This window comes from Tursiops truncatus, chromosome 8 (genome assembly GCF_011762595.2).
Source record: "Tursiops truncatus isolate mTurTru1 chromosome 8, mTurTru1.mat.Y, whole genome shotgun sequence".
Taxonomy (NCBI): Eukaryota; Metazoa; Chordata; class Mammalia; order Artiodactyla; family Delphinidae; genus Tursiops; species Tursiops truncatus.
Genome location: NC_047041.1, coordinates 92,283,292 through 92,305,890, shown reverse-complemented (window position 1 = coordinate 92,305,890; position 22,599 = coordinate 92,283,292). Strand labels below are relative to the sequence as shown.

Genomic DNA, 22,599 nt, shown 5'->3' with positions numbered 1-22,599 from the left:
AACCACATCCTCCCTTCCAGCACAGAGATCTTCAGGCAATCCTCTTGCCAGGAGTGTTATCTGCTGTCAGCTCACAAGTGAGCATCTCCCAGGAACTGCCCTGAGCCAAAGGGAGCTGCCTTGCCCAAGGTTATAGTTCCTCCCCTGGGCAGTACATGTCTAATGACTGGTCCACACAAAGATCCAGCTCCCTTAAGCATCACTTAAGCATCTCTGAAGCACCATCCCAGGTTCAGAGCTTCCCGTGGGATCAGGTTTGACTCCTGCATCACAGTTTGACTTCTCCCTCTGCCCTACTCGGCTTCCTTTGCTTCCTCACAGGTGCTCTTCCTGAGAGCATCCCCCAAAACACCCCCCACATACACACATCTCACTGTCCAAGTTTATTTCCTGATGAACTACTGACAGCCTACAGTCAAGCTCCTTCTTTTTAAAGTGATTTTATTTATGTCTAATACATAACTTAGTCCAAAAAAGATAACAATTACAAATTTTTAGGCCAAAAATACCAGGACTGGGGCTTCCCTGGTGGCGCAGTGGTTGAGAGTCCGCCTGCCGATGCAGGGGATACGGGTTCATGCCCCGGTCCAGGAAGATCCCACATGCCACGGAGCGGCTGGGCCCGTGAGCCATGGCCGCTGAGCCGGCGCGTCCGGAGCCTGTGCTCCGCAACTGGAGAGGCCACAACAGTGAGAGGCCCGCGTACCGCAAAAAAAAAAAAACAGGACTTTACCCCTATCCTCCTGCACCTTCCTATTCCTTCCCCAGAAGCAACCATTTTTATTGCTTTCAATTGTTTTTCCTTATCTTTACATGTTCTAAATCCTATGTTACACTGTAATTTCCTGATTCATCAATATATTACTTGACTCATTAGGGTTGATGAGAACTTTTACTCCCTTTATATTTTCCCCATCCTTCCAATGAAGTTATATCACAAGATTCTGTCACTTGTCAGTGTTTACCTTATGTAATACTGCAACTCAATTATGATATTAACCACCCAGAGTTAGTATAGATCCCACAGGTGAAAGACATGGTCCCCAGCAAAACTGCCCACAATGCAGACACCAGCCACAAGCTCAGGGGTCCCTAGGCCACCAACACTTGTGACTACTTGACTGCAAAGTTCCCGGTTCCCATAACTCCTCAGGTTCAATAATTCACTAGAATGACTCACAGACATCAGGATAACTTACAGTTCATGATTACGGCTTTATAATAAAGGATACAAATCAGGACCAACCAAATGAATAAGCCACTTAGGGCAACGTCAAGGGTGGTCCCAAATGCAGAGCTTCCATGCCCTCTCTGAATCAGGGCAGGTCATCCCCCCACCCTCACCCAGTACATCAATGTGTTCACCCACTAGGAAGAATCTACATCAAGTTTAAGGGTCCAGAGTTTTCACTGGGTTTCATTACAAAGGCATGGCTGACTGAATCATTGGTCACAGGACTGAACTCAATCTCCAAACCTCCCCCCTTCCCTCCCCAGAGGTTGGAAGGTTGAGTTGGTATCACAAGGCTCAAAGCTCCAATCTTCTAATCACATGGTTGGTGTTTCTGGCAGGACCAGCCCCCATCCTGAAGCTCTGTACAGTCCCACCTTGAGTGATTTCATTAGTATAAACTATCAGAGCCCACCATAAATAACAAAGACACTCCTATCACTTAGGAAATTCCAAGGATCTAGATGCTCCCTCCCAGGAACAAAGGTCAGTCAAATTCTTTATTATACAACAATTACTGTGGCTAGAAAAATATATTATCCACTAGTGAACCAAACAGTATAGTAGAATTACATTCTCTTTCCTAAGCAACGTTTTTGTTCTCCTGGAATTAAAATTGCCTTTTTATTGCATTTGCGTAGTTTTCTTTTTAAAATTTCCCCCAGTCTCTAACAGCCCCTCGATATAATTTTCCACATGATCAACCCCATCAATTTGTTCCATTACTTTTTTTTTTCCCCCCTTAAAGATCGCCTTCACAGAGCACTCCAGCTTTCATCCTCCCCCAACCTGGAATACTCTGTGGCACAGCTATTGTTCTAGAACATAATCTTGGGAATTCCCCTAGACTGTCTCTCCTGGGTTGAAGCTCTTATTTTCTAGATCTTGTTCTATTCCCTCATTATGCAGCACATCTAGCTTCCCAAGAAAGGATGCATGAAGATACATTTTGTAAACATTTTAAAAGTAAATTTTAGATTTTAAAATAAGTTTTAGACTTACCAAAAAAAAAAAAAAAAAGCGAAGATAATACAGAGTATTCCCTATACTCCAAGCCAGTTTATCCTATTACTAACATCTTACATTAGTGTGGTAAATTTGTCACAATTAATGAACCAATTATGATACATTATTATTAACTAAAGTTCATATTTTTTCAGACTGTCTTGTTACTGAGTGTCCTTCTGTTGTAGGATGCCATCCAGAATATCATATTAAATTTGGTTATCACGTCTCTTCATGTGACAGTTTGAAGCAAATTTTTTTTACATTTTTATATTTCTAACTTCACACATAATAGTTTAACTAGTGTGGACAAAGAATGTCACCTGCCATATCAGTAAAGAACAGATGTTGAGGCCATCAAGCCATAGCCACCCCCACGTGTCCACCCTGAGGGGGTTCAGGATGGAGAGAAACAGGATACTGGCCTTTTAGGGTGCATATCAAAGGAATGACTTCAATAAATGCAGTCTCTTGCATCTTCCCATATATGGAAAAGTGCTAAATTCATTAACTTGAGAAGTCTGGTTTTCTTTAATTAACAATAATCTTTTGATTACTTGGTTTTGTTGCGAAAACTCCTATGTAACCTGGCTCCTCCCTTACCTCCCTCAGTGCTATTTGAGAGGCTGTCTCCTGGGCTTAAGTCCTCAGTATGTCCACCGAATAAAACATAAATTTCAACTTTTAGGTTGTGCATTTGTTTTTAAGTCGACACTAGGTATGGAATTCTAAACAGATCAGTTTTAACAAAAAATTAAAAACAACTCTCCACTGCACCAGTATTGTTTAAAAAGAATGTTTCACCATTCTGATTTCAGACAATTTGCAAATGAACTTTTTGGTCACTGGGGCTTTTAGGATTGTTACTTAATCTTTACGACTCTGTCCTGGTAACAGAGCTTGGGCTGGGTGCTTTTCCATTCATTGGTGCTGATGGGCCTGAAAATCCATGATCTTCAATTCTGGCAATTTTCTTATGTATTAATTCTTTGATAATTTCTTCACATTCTTCTCTAGAATTTCCATTAATCAGAGTTCAGACTGTAAGAGTTTCTCTATGAATCTTACTTTTCTTCTTGTTTACTTTCCTGGAAATTTCTTCACCTTTTATCTTCCAAATGTTCTACTGACTTTTTAAACTTAAGTTGCCAATTTTTTAATTTTGAAGAGCTCTTCTGTATTCTGATTGCTCTTTCTCTTTTTAAAGCAGCAGTTTACTCTTATTATAAATCCACTATCTTCTCTTATCTCTGAGGACATTAATTAGACTTTGTTGACATATTTACACTTTCTTCTACTCTTTTATTCTGTTTCCTCTAAGTTCCTTTTGATTGTTTTGGTCTCTCTCATCTTGGAGGCAATAACATGGCAATTAGTGTACACGGGTGGGATGACTATGCTGTGACCCCCACTACAGGGTAATCGATGGGCAAACCAGCTTTTTGATTAGGGAATCCACAAGTCAGTATCTGCATTTTCCCTAGGACCCTTCAGTATCTCTTAAGCATTTCCCAAATTCCAGTCTTCTGGCTGCTGGGTAGTTGGGCAGCTATTAGTCTGTAGACTTTTCACCTAAGCCCTGTTCTCAGTCTCGTATCTCACCTCTGCCCTCTTCTGTGCCCAATTTTCTGGAGTCTCAAGCACATCTGGTTCAGTGCCCTTCCCCATCCCTGTCTTTTGAGGTACCTGATACTTGTAATTCCTGTGCTTTTCTGGGGTGCAGAGCAAACTTGCTTGCTTCCCAATGTGGACCATCCATGAGCACTCAGGTGTCGGCTCAGTGAGGTAAGTTATCACTCTTCCAACTTCATTCGCTATGACTGGGGATGAGGGATTTCAGAAGTTCCCTAGTTTCATCAAAATGGTGCTTTCTGTTCCTTATTCTCCTAATTATTAGAGAGGATTTCCAAGAGATAAAGGCTAGAAATACTGTTACTTGGCTATTTTAAAACTGGAAGTCCCCCAAAGTCCCTCTTAAACATTTTAAAGTAGACTAAGTTGAGAATACTAAACACACTTCTCAAAAGATTTAGCTTTATGCTCCCAACAAGAACATTTTTTTCCTATCATCTGCTATTAACTATCAAATTTAAATCAAACTAACACTTTTTAGAAACTATTATGTGTATGACTACAGAGAATACAATGATGTATAAAGACCCACTGTGGTTATTAGGTGTTCCATAAATCACCCATTTCACGGTTAAGACTTCAAATATTAAACAGAAATAATATGACTTTAAATTGTATAAATATTAAAATTTTTTAAATTGTATAAATATTAAAAATTTAGCCTCTGATCTTTTTAGATAGATAAAAATATCACTTTTCCATATTCTGATAATTCTCAAAACCAAATGCAGAACTGTATAGTTACACGTAAGTCAGATACTGCCTCACAAGTATGTTTTTTTCCTGAGAAAACAGAAAAGTATAAAAATTATTTTTATGGGCACAAAGAAACAAAAAATAAAATTGGAAACCAAGAGCCTCCTTTATTCATCTCTGTAAGCACCACTGCAGTTCTATAATAATCAGAGTCACGTACAATGGCCAGGCAATGGGGGATCAAGTATCATTTCCCCATCGAAGGAAATGACAAATTCTTTAGTTCTCTAAGTCATATGATAGGTAATATCTTTGAAATAATGTACAGACACAACCAAGTCATCTGTCAAACTTTACTCACTCATAAAAGTTTTACTTGATGCCAAAAATTAATAATAATAAATTTGTTTATTTAAGACAGGGAGGATGGGGACAAGGATTATCCTGCCTTTGCTTTTAAAGATATATTCTTTGCTTTAAAGCTACATACCTTCCAACAGTAGTAGCAGAGACAGCAGCTCACAGTTGGATAGAAAAAAAATCCTTGGGTCTTCCCTGGTGGCGCAGTGGTTAAGAATCCGCCTGCCAATGCAGGGGACACGGGTTTGAGCCCTGGTCCGGGAAGATCCCACATGCAGCGGAGCAACTAAGCCCGTGCGTCACAACTACTGAGCCTGCGCTCTAGAGCCCACAAGCCACAACTACTGAAGCTAATTAAAGGGTACCTTAAATCAAAAGTCTTTTGGCAGTTGTTCTGGGGCACTGGGGAAATACAGGGAAGAGGTTACTATTTTTTACTCTTCTTACTGTTGGTATTTTTTAACCGTGTGCTTGTATTGCCTTTCCAAAAACAGAAGTCCTTTCCTACCAGCAACAGAAAGATGGTGTAAACTGATCCAGCAGGTTCTTCATCTATTCCAGTTTTCCAAAAATCAGTGTAGCACTGCTTAAGTCAGTGTTTCCTAAGGTCACCTAATACATTCTTAAAACTGATTTTTAAAGAATTAAATTTAATAGAAATCTTAATTACTGGACTACTATTTACTTAACTACTTGATTATTGTAAAAGACTACCGGTTTCAATAAATATAGATTAGTGTAAAATATGTATGTAAAAAAACCACTAACATTTTAAAATATTCATCAATGCAGTACCTAAGATCATTTCTTGGTAGGTCTTTTGAGAAACACGATCTAAGCACTATCACCCTGATATACCTACCACCTTGCAATGAAAATCAAATGAAACAAACACCAGCTTCCAAATCATCCAAATTAGAAATACTGCTTGTTTTTTGCATTTTCTTAAGATGAAAAAATTAAGCACTCATAGCCACACCGAAAGATGATGCAATGTGCAAAAACCATCCTGGGGACCCATCCTTCTCATGTTCTGCACACACACGGGCCAGAGCCTGCTGTCTTCCTCAGTACCCATCCTTCCCTTCCTTCTTTGCAGCAATCGTGGCCTGGAACACAACCTCCCTAGCAGCTAGGTGTGGCCATGGGATTAAATCTTGAAAATAAGATGCAGTGTTGTGAGGGACTTTGAGAAAGGCTGCTTAAAGGAGTGACTCAGCAGGGAGAGGCCCCTTTCTGCCCATCGTCTAAGCCAATTCAAAAAATGATGGCTGTAGCTCCAGCAGTCTTGAATCAGGAAGTAACCTTGAGGGTAGAAGCCATGGGCTAAGATGAAGGAACATACTCGTAGAAATCAAGGTTTTTCATGACTCCATGGAATTTCTATGCCAGGTTTTTTTTTCAACCAATCAGTTCTTTTTTTATTAACTGCTTACCACAGAGAATCAGACATACACAAAAAGTGGGAATTCCCTGGCAGTCCAGTGGTTAGGACTCCGAGCTTCCACTGCAGGGGGCGCAGGTTTGATCCCTCCTTGGGAAACTAAGATCCTGCATGCTGCGAGGAGTAGCCAAAAAAAAAAAAAAAACCAACATACACAAAAAGTCTGTCTGGTCTTCTTTAAACTGGGTGAAAAATAAATAAACTTCTATATTGTTAAAGTGACTATTACAGGGCCAGAAAAGCAAGAGTAAGCTGTCAGTAAATTGTTAAAACAAAATATTTAATATTGATAAAATAAATTTTCACATCTTGAGGTATAGGGAAGCCATTCTGGCTTATATATGAGTTAACTTGAATTTTATTTTAACTGAAACAGCCTGTTTGTGGCCTATCAAACACACACTGTACATCTGCTTTAATTATTAAAGAAAAGGGCGCATTGATGAGAAGTAAAGAACGTCCACGTTAAAAATAAAGATTAACTGTCTCCCTTCCTGGGACGCCAATGCTGGTACTCCTTTGATGATAAGACTCCCTTCGCCAAGGCCATACTGACTCACCGTGTACATGCTGGTCGTTTTTTTGGAAACCTTTAATGTATCCCTGAGTTGTTTAATGTTCTCTCTTCCGACAAGATATAAAACCATACTGAAAACCAGGCTTCTCAGGAGCAGTTTCTCAAGAGTTATCTGAAGGCTGTTTCCCCAGCTATAGTTCTCAGTTCAGTTCAAATAGAACTCTTTTTCTAGTCTCATTACTGATTGTTTATTATTTTCATCGACACTATTCACATCATTATAAGACTATTTGCTCACGGTACTTCATTGATATTATCCAGTTATTTCTCACAACAGCTCTCACCCTAGTCTAAGCTATCATCCCAACACACAAGGACTTGTGCAATGACCCTTTCAGTTCCTTCCCGCTTGATTCATGCAATACACAGCTAAGAATTATCTTTCTCAAACACCATTTTTACGATCTCATTCTTCTGTCAAGAAGCAACAATATTTCCCTATTGCTAATTATATAAAACCTGGAACACAAATCTAGTCACGTCTCCCCATTGCCACCACCTGGGGCTACCAGCATTCATCTCCCACAAGAACTACTGCAACAGCCTTCTAACTACTTTACCTGCTCCCTTTTTTTTTTTAATTTATTTATTTATTTTTATTTTTGCTGCATTGGGTCTTTGTTGCTGTGCACGGGTTTTTCTCTAGTTGCGGCAAGCTGGGCGCTACTCTTCATTGCGGCGCGCGGGCTTCTCATTGGGTGGCTTCTCTTGCTGCAGAGCATGGGCTCTAGGCACGCAGGCTTCAGTAGTTGTGGCACTCGGGCTCAGTAGTTGTGGCTCGCAGGCTCTAGAGCGCAGGCTCAGTAGTTGTGGCACATGGGCTTAGTGGCTCCGTGGCATGTGGGATCTTCCCCGAGCAGGGCTTAAACCTGTGTCCCCTGCATTGGCAGGCGGATTCTTAACCACTGCAACACCAGGGAAGCCCCTTGCTCCCTTTCTTATTCCTCTCCAACTCGTTCTCCACACTGCAGCCAAAGTGATCACTCCATTGGGCAGATGTGACATCACTTCCCTGCCAAAAATCTGTCAGTCATTTCCCACTGCCCTTATTCTTTACAAGGTCTTCCATGAGCTGACCTCACCTCTCATCACTTTCCCCCTACCACCCACTGCCCTAGTCATGCTGAATTTCTTCCAGTTCCTACGAGGTAACATGCTCTCTTTTCACAAATGTTGTTCCCTCTACTCCCAATTTCACATCCCCCACTTTCTCTCTCCCATCCTTGACATCTTCACTTGAACATCTCTCCCTTAAGCTTTCCTTGACCTCTAGACTAGCAGGCTCTCATAGCTCACTGGCCCCATGGTACTCTGTACCTCCCCTGCATGACATTCATCATATAGGTTTCCATAAGGGTCTGGGTCACCACAGTCTAAGTGCTAGCACGGTGCCTGGCAAAAAGCAGATGATGAATGAGGTTTTGTGAGATGAGTGAATGAATAAAAGGAGATTATGAATGGAAAACTAGCCTCTTGTGACACTCCCCACTGCTTTACCCACTTTTTTAGAAATAACACCCAATCACCTACTGTACACAACCCCACCTACTCTTCAGCCCCTCTCAACATCAAGAATCAGTGATCGAAAATAAAATTTAAGAAATTTCAGAAGTTTAACTTAGTTTATGATGAATCTACAGATACACATTTTCAAAGGACAGTTCTCTGTTCTTGTCATTAAGATTGGCTTCTTCAATTAACACTCGGTGTTCTCAGATTCCACTTTGCCATGGAGCAAGTGTATAACTTAAGGTAGTTTTCAACAATACACAGAAAAAAGCTACAGGTATTGCCCATGCATAACCCAGTGGCCTCAGGTATTACCCACAACCCTATGGGTTGTGAGAGTATAATTTATGACAGCCAGGGCCAGAACTGAGGTAGAGGAAGGAGAGAAGGGAGGGGGGAAAGAGGAGATTCAAAAAGGCTTATGTTTTCATATATAAATATAACACCAGAAACCAAATTTGCAAGCCTTTGAGAAGATGGAAACTGACAACTATAAAGAATATCCCAACTTGGCATCCAGAAGTGTCTAGCTTGTTACAGATTATATAAAATACTGGCAACTGACCAGGGCTCAGCTTCCAGATTTTATAAAGTCAACAAAAATGCTTCTGTTTGTGTAGGTTAAAAATATTCTACTCTTTTTGTCCTCAACTTGCTAGGAACAGATATTTTTAGTAAGAACCCAATCAACCTTATCAAAATCAAACATCAAAAATAGACTAGAGGAACACTGGAAGCACACATGCTATTTTTAGCTCTTCTCTCTATTCTCTGCCACTACCCACCAAATTCTGACTGCAGAGCCCATGCATGACAGCTTAAGTTATTCCAAGCAGGTTCCTTCTCCTGACCCTTCCCTCCCCACCCCTCCCCACCCCTCCCCCAACACCTGAATGCTGAAAACACTCGATTGATTAAAGATTAATACTGCCGCAAACCACGACAGCTGCCGTTCCTCTGAGTGCTTTTGCTGGGTGGCGAGAATAGAAAATGACAGAGAGCTTGCATCAGTATTCCTCTTGGGGATCTATTACAGGGAAAGAAAATTGCTATTTCAATCCCCTTTTGTTGCTAAAAATAGCAGTCCCAATTGATTCAGGCAAACAGGGAACAGGCTTAGCCAGGCTGAATTTAGAAACCACTGAAGTCCTAACAGCAAATGCTAAAGTAGTCTAACACATGCCAGCTCATATTTAACAAAGAACAAAGAAGAGAGGCATGCAGCCTGCAAGTTAATAAAACGGCAGCAACTTCCTGCATTTTTATTAAAGAGAAGCAGTGAAAGTGATGCAAAATAAAGACAACTACAACTTGTTCTCATCATATTTTATTAAAGAATTTTTATAGGAAAAACCATCAGATTATGCATCAACCTTGATACTGTGGGCATTTCCCACAACTTCACGGTTTGGGGAAGTACACACCTCTTCTCAAGTACAGTATACTACTATGGAAAGAAAAGGGTCAGTTTACAAACATGCTGTCCCAGAACTGCATAGGCCCCTCTCCCACTATGTCCTCTTGGGTTCCCTACTGAACAGCTCTCTCTCTCTCTTAACCTTCCCTCCTTTTCCCTTGACCCAACCAAATGGGGCAGACAGTTATAATCTGCCACTTCAAAAACTAACAAACAAAAGCAAAACAGAACAAGACAACATTGAAAGCACCCAGAGGTTCAGAACAGAGAAAAGGAAGAAACTGCAGAAAGTAGGATCCACTTAAGGCAGCTAATCCCCTGGGCCCACTTCCAGGCAAGGCCGAGTAATAACATTCTGGCAGCACCAAAACCCAAAAATATCTTCTGCCTGATTCTTTCACTTTACTTGGTTAACTGAAAACCTTGGCAGATAATGATTCATTTCAGTGAATGCCACATCCTCTTTAAAATGCAAACCCTTGCGCAAGAATTAAAAGGTTATTAATCCTTCTGCCTCTGCGTGATTTAGTGGATTCAAACTGCTTTGTGGCTTCCTTTGGGAATACCCAAAATGTGAGGGTAACACACAAGGGGCCTCCTGAGAGCAGGAATTCTGACTGGGAACAAAGAGGTTACTACTTCTGGATCACAGGCCTAGTAAGACCCCACAGAGGAAAGCCTTTATTTAGGCTTTTGCCATTTAAGTACAAAGGGAGCATGTGAAGTGGTTAAGAACATGGGTGGTAAAATCAGACCAGCAAGGTTCCAAGTCCAGGTTCAAATGCAAACTCTGCCAACTATCAGGAGCTTAACCTCTACTGTCTCAGTTTCTTTATCTATAAAGTGAAGACAACACCATCTGTCCCATAGAGGTACTGTAAAGACTCAATAAAATAATGTTAATAATAGTACTCACCATACTGGATTGTTTGAGAATTAAACAGCATAATGTATACAATGTACTTAGCATGGAACTTACCATATTATAAATTCTCAACAAATATTAGCAATAGGTGAGGAATATTAGAAAGTGGAAGGGGTACAGAAAGGAAAATTAAGAAGCTACTAAAAGTACATCAAAAGTATACGCAACGAAAGAAAAAAATAGGTAGGTTGGACCTCATCAAAACTAAATTTGTGGGCTTCCCTGGTGGCGCAGTGGTTGAGAGTCCGCCTGCCGAGGCAGGGGACGCAGGTTTGCGCCCCGGTCCAGGAGGATCCCACGTGCTGCGGAGCGGCTGGGCCCATGGGCCATGGCCGCTGGGCCTGCGTGTCCGGAGCCTGTGCTCCGCGGCAGGGGAGGCCACAACAGTGAGGGGCCCGCATACTGCAAAAAAAAAAACCAAAAAACTACATTTGTTTGTACATCAAAGGACAATATCAAGAGAGTGAAAAGACAAACCAAAGAATGGGAAAAAGTATTTGCAAATCATATATCTAATAAGGGACCAATACCCAAAATATATAAAGAATTCCTACAACTCAACAACAAAAAGACAAACCAATATTAAAATGGTCAAGACCTGCATAGATATTTATCCAAAAAAGATATACAAGTGGCTAACAAGCACATGAAAAAATGTTCAACATCATTAGGAAAACACAAGTTAAAACTACAATGACAAACTAGTTTGGCCATAATTTTTTTTAAAAAGAAAATGGAAAACAGCAAGTGTTGGTCAGGACGTACAGAAAGGTGAGTCCTTGGGGACTTCCCTGGTGGTGCAGTGATTAAGAATCCGCCTGACAATGCAGGGGACACAGGTTCGATTCCTGGTCAGGGAAGATCCCACATGTCGCGGAGCAACTAAGCCCATGTGTCACAACTACTGAGCCTGCACTCTAGAGCCTGAGAGCCACAACTACTGAGCCTGAAATCCACAAGTACTGAAGCCCGCATGCCTAGAGCCCGTGCTCTGCAAAAACAGAAGCCACCACAATGAGAAGCCTGCACACCACAATGAAGAGTAGCCCCCGCTCTCCACAGCTAGAGAAAGCCCGCGCGCAGCAACAAACACCCAACACAGACGAAAGAAAGAAAGAAAGAAAGAAAGAAGGAAAGAAGGAAAGAAAGAAAAAGATCTAGCAGTAATTTTCTCTGCGTGATAGTGAAATTATGCAATTAAAAAAAAAAAGAAAGAAAGTGGAGTCCTTGTACATTGCTGGTAGGAAAGCAAGATGGTACAGCCACTGGGGAAAAACCATTTAGTGGCTCCTCAAAAAGATAAACGCAGAGTTACCATGTGACCCATTAATTCCATTCCTAGGTATATACTCAAAAGAATTGAAAACCGCATTCAAACAAAAACTTGTACATTAATAGCCCAAAAGTTGAAACAACCCAAATGTCCATCAGCTGATGAATGGATATACAAAATGTGGCATACCCATACAATGCAACATTACTCAGCCATAAAAAGGAATGAAGTACTGGCACATGTTACAATGTGGATGAACCTTAGGTATAAACACTCTAAGTGAAAGAAGCCAGATACAAAAGATCACACACTGTATGATCCCATTTACATGAAACATCCAGCATAGTAAATCCACAGAGAAGAAAGATTAGTGGTTGCCAGGAGCTGGGGAAAGAGGGATAAAGAGTGACTGCTTACTTGGTATGGTGTTTCCTTTTAGGGTGAGAAAAATGTGTTGGCACTAGATAGAAGTAATGGTTGCACAACACTGTGAATGTCCTAAATTCCATCGAACTGTGTACTTTAAAATGGTTAATGGTTAATTTTCTGTTATGAGAATTTTGCCTCAATTTTTAAAAGTCTCTTTTGAAAAAAGTTAGTAAAGATTAGCTTTTCACCAAGGGCTAGACCAAGAAAAGAAAAGAAATTGCTGTTTCTCTTGCCCTATGGTCCCCTGAATTCAGGAAGTAAGACTTCCATTAACACATCATTCAATTTACAAAACAGAATGCAGAGGAACCTACATTTGGATTGCTCCCATGGGTAGAACAGCCCTTTTACATGTATCTAAATTTATGGAGGACCTACTCTGTGCCAAACACAGTAGCAAGCACTTTACAGATAATTTAATTGTCCCAACACTCAATTAGTAGCTACCCCAGCAACTATGCGAGGGTTATAGATAATAAGATCTTATTATAGTACCTAATTTTTATTTTGGGGGCCACACCATGCAGCTTGCGGGATCTTAGCTCCCCAATCAGAGAATGAACCCGGGCCCCAGCAGTGAAAGCACCAAGTCCCAAGCACTGAAGTGCCAGGGAATTCCCAATATCTAATTTTATAAATAAAGTAACCATCTCAGAAAGGTTAAGTGACTTGCCAATGGTCACATCATCCTAAATCTGATCCCCAGAACATGAACCCACTACGCAATAGAACACTGACTTATAAACTTGAAAGTGCCTAAAACAGTCACATTTAGCAAGGATGCATGGTGCATACATAAATACTCCAAAGAGTTCCTTGCTCATTAATCTGATGATGCACAATCCAACTTTATTTTTCATTATTCCTTTACCAGCCTCTTAACCCCAGCCAATTTGTCTGGTGTTTCCCAAATATAACATGCCAGGGAATGGGCCCCATGTTGTGCTCAATACTGAGAAGGACGTTTCTCTTTACTCTCTACCCCCGTTACCTTCCAGTAATCTGAACCTCTAAACTTTACAGACAACAACAATCATTAAGTCCAGCTGATTTAATCACATCCTAGCCTCTAGGATGTCAAAGCCTGACTAACCTGTTATTCGAAGCTAAATACTGTTCACAAGTTCAAAATAACTGGAAGCAAAGAAACAGAACTGAAGTTCTCTTTTTATCTAGTTCTAATCCTAATGGTTAATTAGATCATGAGGGACTCCCCTGGTGGTGCAGTGGTTAAGAATCCGCCTGCCAATGCAGGGGACATGGGTTTGAGCGCTGGTCTGGGAAGATCCCACATGCCATGGAGCAACTAAGCCCGTGTGCCACAACTACTGCGCCTGTGCTCCAGAGCCTGCGAGCCACAACTACTGAAGCCCACGCGCCTAGAGCCCGTGCTCTGCAACAAGAGAAGCCACCGCAATAAGGAGCCCACGCACTACAAGGAAGAGTAGCCCCCGCTCATGGCAACTAGAGAAAGCCAACACGCAGCAACGAAGACCCAACACTGCCAAAAATATAAATAAATAAATTTTTAAAAAATTAGATCATGAAATAAGGCAAGGAAGGGAATTCCCTGGCAGTCCAATGGTTAGGACTCTGCGCTTTCACTGTGGCCAGCCCGGGTTCAATCCCTGGTCAGGGAACTAACATCCCACAGGCCGCACAGTGCGGCCAAAGAAATAAGGCAAAGAAAAAGAATGAGTTGATGGCATAGTTACAAGATTCTTATCTCTGATATGTTATGTAATCCTGGCTCCATTTTCTTCTTCATGTGGAGTAACATTCAAATGACAATTGTCCTGTCTATGTAATTGTTTTATATTCAACATAAACCATAACATTCCCTCTAAGCCTATGTAAGGAATTTACATCTCGTAAATGCCTACAGGCTTGAAGTTACTTCAAGTCCAAACTGGAACAGTCCTTTAGCTCAAAGCAAGAAATAATTAGTTCTTGACATATCTTATGATTATATGCATTTAACTGGAAGAGTGATAACTAAATCAAACATTTCCTTAGCTAATAAACAGTACGAAAACACACTAGTAGGACAACAGTGTCTATTACATGAGTGTCCTTGAAATATATAATTCAGGCCTGATAAAAGTGGAAGAGTTATAATGAGATCTACTTGGGAATTCCAATAATTAACTTCTTTTGAATGGTCTGAATTTATACACACCAAAGTAGATATATATAGATATAGATATAGATATAGATATAGATATAGATATGGAGGGTCTAGTGTAGATTATTTGGTTTATTTCAACCAAACTCATCCAGTTTAAGCTCTTAACAATATTCTTCAGATAAGAAGTGGGTAAATTCCTCCAACAAAGAGACGCCGGATTTTAGCCACTTTGACAAATAAGTCCCTCCCAACTAAAAAGCTATTTTGCTTTCAACTAGGTTTATCACAGTAACATTGCAATAAAGTCATATTTTAAGCCAGAGTTTCCTAGTAAATAATTTCTTTTTCAAGGATCAAATACTTCCCTAGCCTAAACGTTCATGCTTCGGCCAAAGAAGCCTCACCACATCCGTAGGTACTTTACACCTAGAAGAAATCGAATTCATTCTGACTCAGGCCTGGTCAAGAACTTCAAAACATTGTCCAGCAACTATACTTCAATAAAAAATAAAATAAAAAAGAACTTCAAAACAGCTTCCCCAATAAACAATTTATGATATATATCTTGAAGATTGGCTAGTATCAACAACAAATTTGAGGAAGGAAATGAAGAATCTAATCTATTCTCTCCAATAGTTTTTTTTTTTTCTTATCCCTGAAAAGCCAAAACCATGGAAGCACGGAAGCACAGTTCTCTCCTATCAGACAACATCTAGCTGAATCCTCTGTACTTTTTAAGAAAACCCAAGACTGCCAATGAAATTATGCTAAGCAACTTAACGACTATCACACTTTTCAAAATGAACACTCAGTGAGATACATTTTCAACCTAATCTTTTTAAAGGAGCTTCATATAACCCAACACCATGTTTCTCAGTTACAGAGATCATATTCTATTGATATATTAAAAAGGGGTGAGTTGACTAGCAGTCAGGAAACCTTGGTTCTAGCCCTGGTTCTGCTAGCTCAGTGAACCTTGACCACTAATTAACATTTCTGAGCCTCAATTTCAGCATCTTTTTAAGTGTAGTCACATATTAAATGAATAGCCAAGACCCTATGGTTCCATGGCTATGATGAATACAAAGTCATGGTCATGACTTCTTTCTCACCTTTAATTATTGAAACAAACACACATCCACAAGTGTTAGAAACAGTACATGTCAAGTCAGACCTATGATTTATGATAATAAAATAGACCTACAGCTAGCTCATCTTTAGAAAGTCAAGAAAGAATGAACATGAGTAACTGAATCAAAAACTCTTTTAACTGTTTTCAACTTTTCTTCCAAAAAAAGTTAACAAGAAAGGTAGAAAACTTGAGGCTTGTTTTATAAATTTATTTCACCTGTGAACCATTGGTGTTCTGGAGGTGGTAAAGATCAGTGAAATGATTTTCTGCTTGTTGCTTGAAGCCTGCTTTATTCAAGTTCATGGATAAGTCCTCGCTCAGATGCAGTGGTTAGGTAGCAAGCACAGCTGTCTGGGAGCATTATGGACCCAAAGGACACATACTCTCCTCTCTTCAAGAAGCTACCTCCTTCAAACATTAATTCTAACAGAAGGCTGATCTAAAATGCAATCTTATGTACTTTTCAGCAGTCTCATTTATTTACTTATACGTCTTTTTATTCCACAAAGGAACTGTGGCAACTCACTGGGCTCTAGTAAAAGTTCCACAACTCTTTTGAATGTAAATTATTTAACAAAGTCTCACAGTCTGAACTAGAGCTGAAAAAGAGAAACAGTAAGGTCTCTGATGCCTGATGTTAAAGTTATGTTGTTTACTGACCTATTCACCTACCTTACAGGTATGCTGGAAAGATTAATACCATCTATTTAATGTTTTGAAAACATCTTCAATTCCTCACAAGATTAGGATGCCTCACTGCTCAACTCATAAATTTTAGTGTTCTACTAGATTCTAGTAGATGTACAGTAGCCCTTAATTGTACAGTTTTTCTTAATTGGTCATTGATCCTTAAGAAACAAGGGCATCTGAAGCAATTCTTTAAATGTCATGCCTTTCCATGCCATCTGCTGGCCCTTACTAACTTAACGCTCTATTGCCTTTCCTTTTTAGTTTTTCAGAATGAACATGACCTTTAAGATGCTGGTGTGCCACAGCATTGTTTGCAATAGCAAAATCGAAACCATTCAACAATAAGGGACCACTAAATAAATTACACAGAATATATAATTAAGAATATATATACTGTATATGGATATAGTAGATATACAGTATATAATTATGGTACATATAGTAATACATAGTATATCCATACACATGTATACTACATATACTATATATAATACCTATATTATATATGATAGTATGTCAATACAATAGAAACACAATGCAGCCATCAAAAATTATAGCACCAAAGAACAGCTATTGGCAGTGAAAGGTGTCCATGATATATTGCTAAGTGAAGACAAATTGGAGAAAAACCATGAGGAACAAAATTGACTATATTTGTTTTAACGACATTTATTTCTCCTAAAGATCCTTAGTTGGAATTTCTAATGACCGTTATCTAATGATGAGCCAAAAGAAGCTTATGAAAAACCTAGCTTATAAACAAGCCAATTCCCAGATGCAATAGTAGGAATGACAAGTACGATTGCTATCTTTCATATAAAAAAAGATTTACACATACACATGTATGTGTATGTTTGTGTGTACGTTGGAAAAAGTCTAAAAGGTCATACATAGACCAAGAAGTTGATGGTAGTTACCTCTAGGTAGAGGACTGTAATTTTTATTTTCTTCTTTTTACTTAGCTTTTACTTACATTTTCTTAGCTTTACGTAGCTTTACTTTTACTTACCTTTACTTTTACTTAGCTTTACTTACATTTTCTACTTTTTCTATAATAATTAAATGTATTTCTTACATAATGTTTTTTTAAAGTTTAAAATTCAAATAAAATTATATTCTGTAAGTGCTAACTTAAACTGAATTACACTATGGAAGTCCCTATGTGGTTATTGCCTCAGTGAGATGGTCTGTTCTAGAAATGAAACAAAATGAAGAGTTGAACCTATTCTACCACTCCTGGAGAAGTGGACAGCCATGCCCACTGTACTCTCACTGCTTCAATCCATCTCTCCTGACCTGAGACCCAGAGGTATAGTGGGGAAAACAAAAGAGAAACAGGACTGATCAAAGGCCAAAAAGGATAAGAGGGTATTGAGAGGGGAATTTTGTGGGTTTTCTACTGTTTTACCGTAATACCAAGTACTTGGAGAAAGGCAGTTGTAAAATTCAGCATTAAGAGATGATGGTTTACTCTATGTGGGCAATTTATAGCAACAAAGTGCCTTATAATCATGAGTTACTTTTCTAGCAAGCTAAAGATTCAAACAGACTCAAAGTTCCCACAAAGTTGTCTCTAAACTGGATCTTCCCTGGAGCCATCTACTCAGCTTTCATTTAAAGACAACAGAGCCAAAATAAAAAAAATAAATAAAGACAACAGAGCCACTTTTAGTGAGCCAGCTGATAACATATAACATAAGAATAATTAAGGAAATAGTGAGGACTGCTGCAATATTTTACATTGAATTTGTTCCCTCTTGGCCTTTAAATAGGCTACGGTCTTCTCTGCATGTGCTACCTGACTACACAATTGTCACCTTCACTGAGAATAAACATGACATTGTATCATGACCGAGTCCCCCATGCAATGTAAGTTTACCATTTAGGTAATAACTGTGGTCTCATATTTATATACTGTATAAATAAAATCTGTTCTTTGAATTATTATGTAAAGCAAACTCCCCAATTAACTTAATAGAAGCCTTAAGGGTCTTTTTGGAATGTAAACATCCCGTCCTACTTTAGCTATTTTTGTAAATTTATATTCTCTTACACCAGGTTTCCTTAATAGTGGACCACACCTGTATGCTGATGGATTGGCAGCTTCTAATTTGGGACAGAATGTATACAAGAAACCAGATGGAAATTTTAATAGACAGACCATGTCATAACATTTGTTCTATAAGAGCTATTCAGATACTACCTAAATGTGCTTAATCTTGGAAACTCAGTCCTTTAGAAGGCCAACACTGAAGCTGCAAAAGTCCTTTTTCATTTAATTCAAGAGATAACCCAGAGAAAAACAAACAAAAAAGATACTCTCTCTATGAGCAAAGGATTCTAATGGTACCTGATGAGGAAAGTATATGCTTGAGGCTTACTTGTGGGAAGACTATCTGTGAAGCATAACAGTTCTGGACCAAATCACATCTACTGGTAAGCCGAGTGGTAGAGGTCAGGGATAGGAGTGTTTGTATGAGCCATCTCAGGCCCAACTCAGGCCCTTGATTTCTCCTTCCTTCCTTTGCTCAGGATTTAGGGATGCAACCTACTTACATTCCATTAGCATTACTCTCACCTACTTGATCCTCTGGACTAGAGAATGAGATGCTATCTCTCTGGCTGCCGCTTTCCTTGTTCTCGAAGACAAACAACCCTGATCCAAGCTACTCAACTACCTCAATGCACCTGTCTATAAAATGGCAATAGCAATAGTACTTAACTCAGAGACTAGGATATGAATATGGATATCAAATCCTTACAACAGTTCCTGGCACATAATTAGCATTATATGGGCTAATTATACGTGTCAGCCATTATGTTTCATTATTATTACTGTTTAGAACAATGTTTGACATAAAAGCACTATATACTAGTATCATTATTGGTGTTTGAAGTATCTGATTGCTAATTGTTATATAAAGCAAGAATAATAACATTAACACAGAACATTTTTTTAATTTAGAAAACTTACAAAAATCTTACATTCATGGTTCCTGACTACTTGATGACTAACACAGAAAGTCCATTTTGGGGATGGCCCTCCATCCTTCCTTACATTTATTGTGTATTTTCTCTTAGCCTTCATTTACTAAAACTCTACTGTTCTCTTATGACCTAATTAAATGGGCCTTCCTTTATGAAGCTTTTTCTGAAGTCCACCTCCTAGTACACCAATAACTTACATTTTTATTTTATTTTGCCTCTCTCCCTAGTTAGAATAAAAGCTTTAGGAGGGTAGGGACTGTTATATTTTACTTATTGGTGAATCCCTGTGCCTAGAATAGGAGCTGGCATATAGATTTTCAATAAACATTACTGAATGATGAATATTCAATCTGGCCTGCCCTAGACCTCTTATTAGATAAATAAATACCTATCTATTTAAGCCACCAGAGTCAGGTATTCTGTTATTTATAGCTGAATACAATCCTGACTGTTAGAGCACTATAGAATACTCATCAAATATTCGTTATTATCCCTGTTATTGCTATTACTGTTATTATAAATTAACTAGCATTTATTATGTGCTCACTAGGTTCTAGGCATGATGGTCTATATCCTTAGCATATTGCTAAATAAGCACCACCTTTTCTTTTTTTTTTTTTTTTTTTTTGCGGTACGCGGGCCTCTCACTGTTGTGGCCTCTCCAGTTGAGGGGCACAAGCTCCGGACGTGCAGGCTCAGCGGCCATGGCTCATGGGCCTAGCCGCTCCGTGGCATGTGGGATCTTCCCGGTCCGGGGCACGAACCCATGTCCCCTGCCTCAGCAGGCGGACTCTCAACCACTGCGCCACCAGGGAAGCCCAAGCACCATCTTTTTTAACGTTTACAGTCAGTAGCTTCAAGGTACATACCAATTTTGTAGATGAAGAAACTGAGGCTCGGAGAAGCTAAATAATTTGCCCAAGGTAACAGAACTAGGAGATGACAAGCACAAGTTGAAAACCCAAATTTCCGGCTCCTGTGCCTACACTCTTCCCCAGTAAACTATACAACCATGTCTGTGAAATATCCACATATATCTTCTCTCTTTAAAATAACTATAAACTCTACAAGTCAGGAAGCCTGTTTTCCGAGACTTGGTATCTACCAGAGCAATTAATGTGTTAGGACCTGAAGTATCTACTCAGTAAACATTTATTAGAGAGATGGGCAAGTGAATACCACGCCCACTTTGGAAATCTAAACTTTTATAAAAATGAGACGTGAGTATACTTTGTTTTAAAAAAAAAAAGAATGTACTCTATTTATGAGCTGCCCCTTGCTTTCTCTTGATTGCAGGGATTCTCCTGTTGTGGCTGTATCTGCCACTCAACCATCCAGAATAAAAGAAGGGCCTCCTAACAAATGATTGGTGTTGTATGTGTTTAGAGATAATGATGGACTTATTTTCAACACAAACCAATAGGCTTTCTGCCACATATAGTAACCCCTAGGCCCTTACGCAGCTATCGCTCATGCAAAATAATGCCAGTCCCTAGTTGGGTGAGACAAGTAAGTAAACACACACACACACACTGCATACAAATACATACATAAAATAACATATCTGGAGAAGGCAGCCAAAAACTGAATGGGCCCATGAAGAGAGAGCCTCCAATGCACACGTTCCTCTTTTCCTTGCCTACAGTTCAGTAATCTATAACAGTTTTCCCGTAATAGATAATAAGCAGAGATGCGTGAGCAGCTGCAGAGAGATGAATGAACTGTGTGATGCTGAAAATCTGTGAATTGAAGTATCTGATACATGAATTGAAATAAAAAAAACAATTCTCCTCCTCCAAACAGTTATAGGAACAAATCAAAGGGAAAGGAAAAGAGTTGGAGGGAAAATGAGACAAAGAATAAAATCTGGTCTGTGTGACACATTTATAAAACTGATGGCCTGTCAGCAAGACACTGATGAATATTTTCGCAGGATAAAAATGGCATCCCAGTGTCTAAAAATAATCCCTTGCGCTGCAGACCTGTCTGGTTCAGCTACACCACTGGAATACAAACACTCTCACTCACTAGCACATTTTGACTCAAGGTTTCAAAAAGAAGGAAAAACTGAACGTTTTGTTACCAAGAGGACTTATTTTTTGTGGTTTTCAATCAGTCATGCTCTCTATAAAATATCCATTTGAATTTAAATTAAGTTTAAATGATTTTCATTTACTAAAAAAGGTAAAATAAGTGGTAACAGCAATAAACCATTAACTCACCTTATATAAAAGATTATTTCCTCCCAGTCCAATTATAGTAAAATAGAGTGGCATCATAACCATCTCGTGATAATAGCCTAAAATCACAATTTGAAAATAAAATCATGAATTATTTCTAAGGCTTGCTGACTTGAATGGCAGATCTAGTCAAAACACCATCTCCAAATGACTCTGGAGATAGGCTGAAAAACCTATTATCTCATTTTGCATCTAAACTCCACAATAAAAAAGCTGTTAGCTCACATGGAAAAGTGAAGTTACTGTCCTTCACAAGCAGCACTTTAATCCATCAAAGCCATTCACCTTCCTCAATTCTGCTTTATGTAGTTAGGAGTCTGGCCTCAGCTAAATGCTGGTTTCAATGCTAAGAGTTACGCCCCTCTAGAAGGCTCTCCCAGAACATTTTGATTACTATCATGCCACCATTTTTAATAGTAAAAACAAATGAACTCTCCATAACAATAGCATATGAGTAACAAATGACACATGACCCTTTATGACCACGCCCAGTTGGAATAAATAGGGGGAAAAAAACAAATCGACATTTTTTTTTTCAGGGGCGCATGAAGTTTTTACAACATAGTACAAAAAACACTGCCTAACTCTGGAAGGTATTTGGTTGTACTACCAATTTCACAGTAAATGGCTGCACATTAAAAATATATATATCCTCCAATACACATCCATATGCTTCACTGCGTCTCAATCTAAACAGTGGCAAAGTTTCCTAATGAATAAAAAAGCACGTTTAGGGCTTCCCTGGTGGCGCAGTGGTTGAGAGTCCGCCTGCCGATGCAGGGGACACGGGTTCGTGCCCCGGTCCGGGAGGATCCCACGTGCCGCGGAGCGGCTGGGCCCGTGAGCCATGGCTGCTAAGCCTGCGCGTCCGGAGCCTGTGCTCCGCAACGGGAGAGGCCACAGCAGTGACAGGCCCGAATACC

General features: G+C 39.5%; 1 protein-coding gene across 3 annotated transcripts in view; it reads right to left on the bottom strand.

Annotated features, from left to right (window-relative positions):
* The window catches only part of HSD17B12 (hydroxysteroid 17-beta dehydrogenase 12), a 167,881-nt gene that overhangs the window by 117,304 nt on the left and 27,978 nt on the right, over nucleotides 1-22,599 (bottom strand). The window lies entirely within an intron of this gene.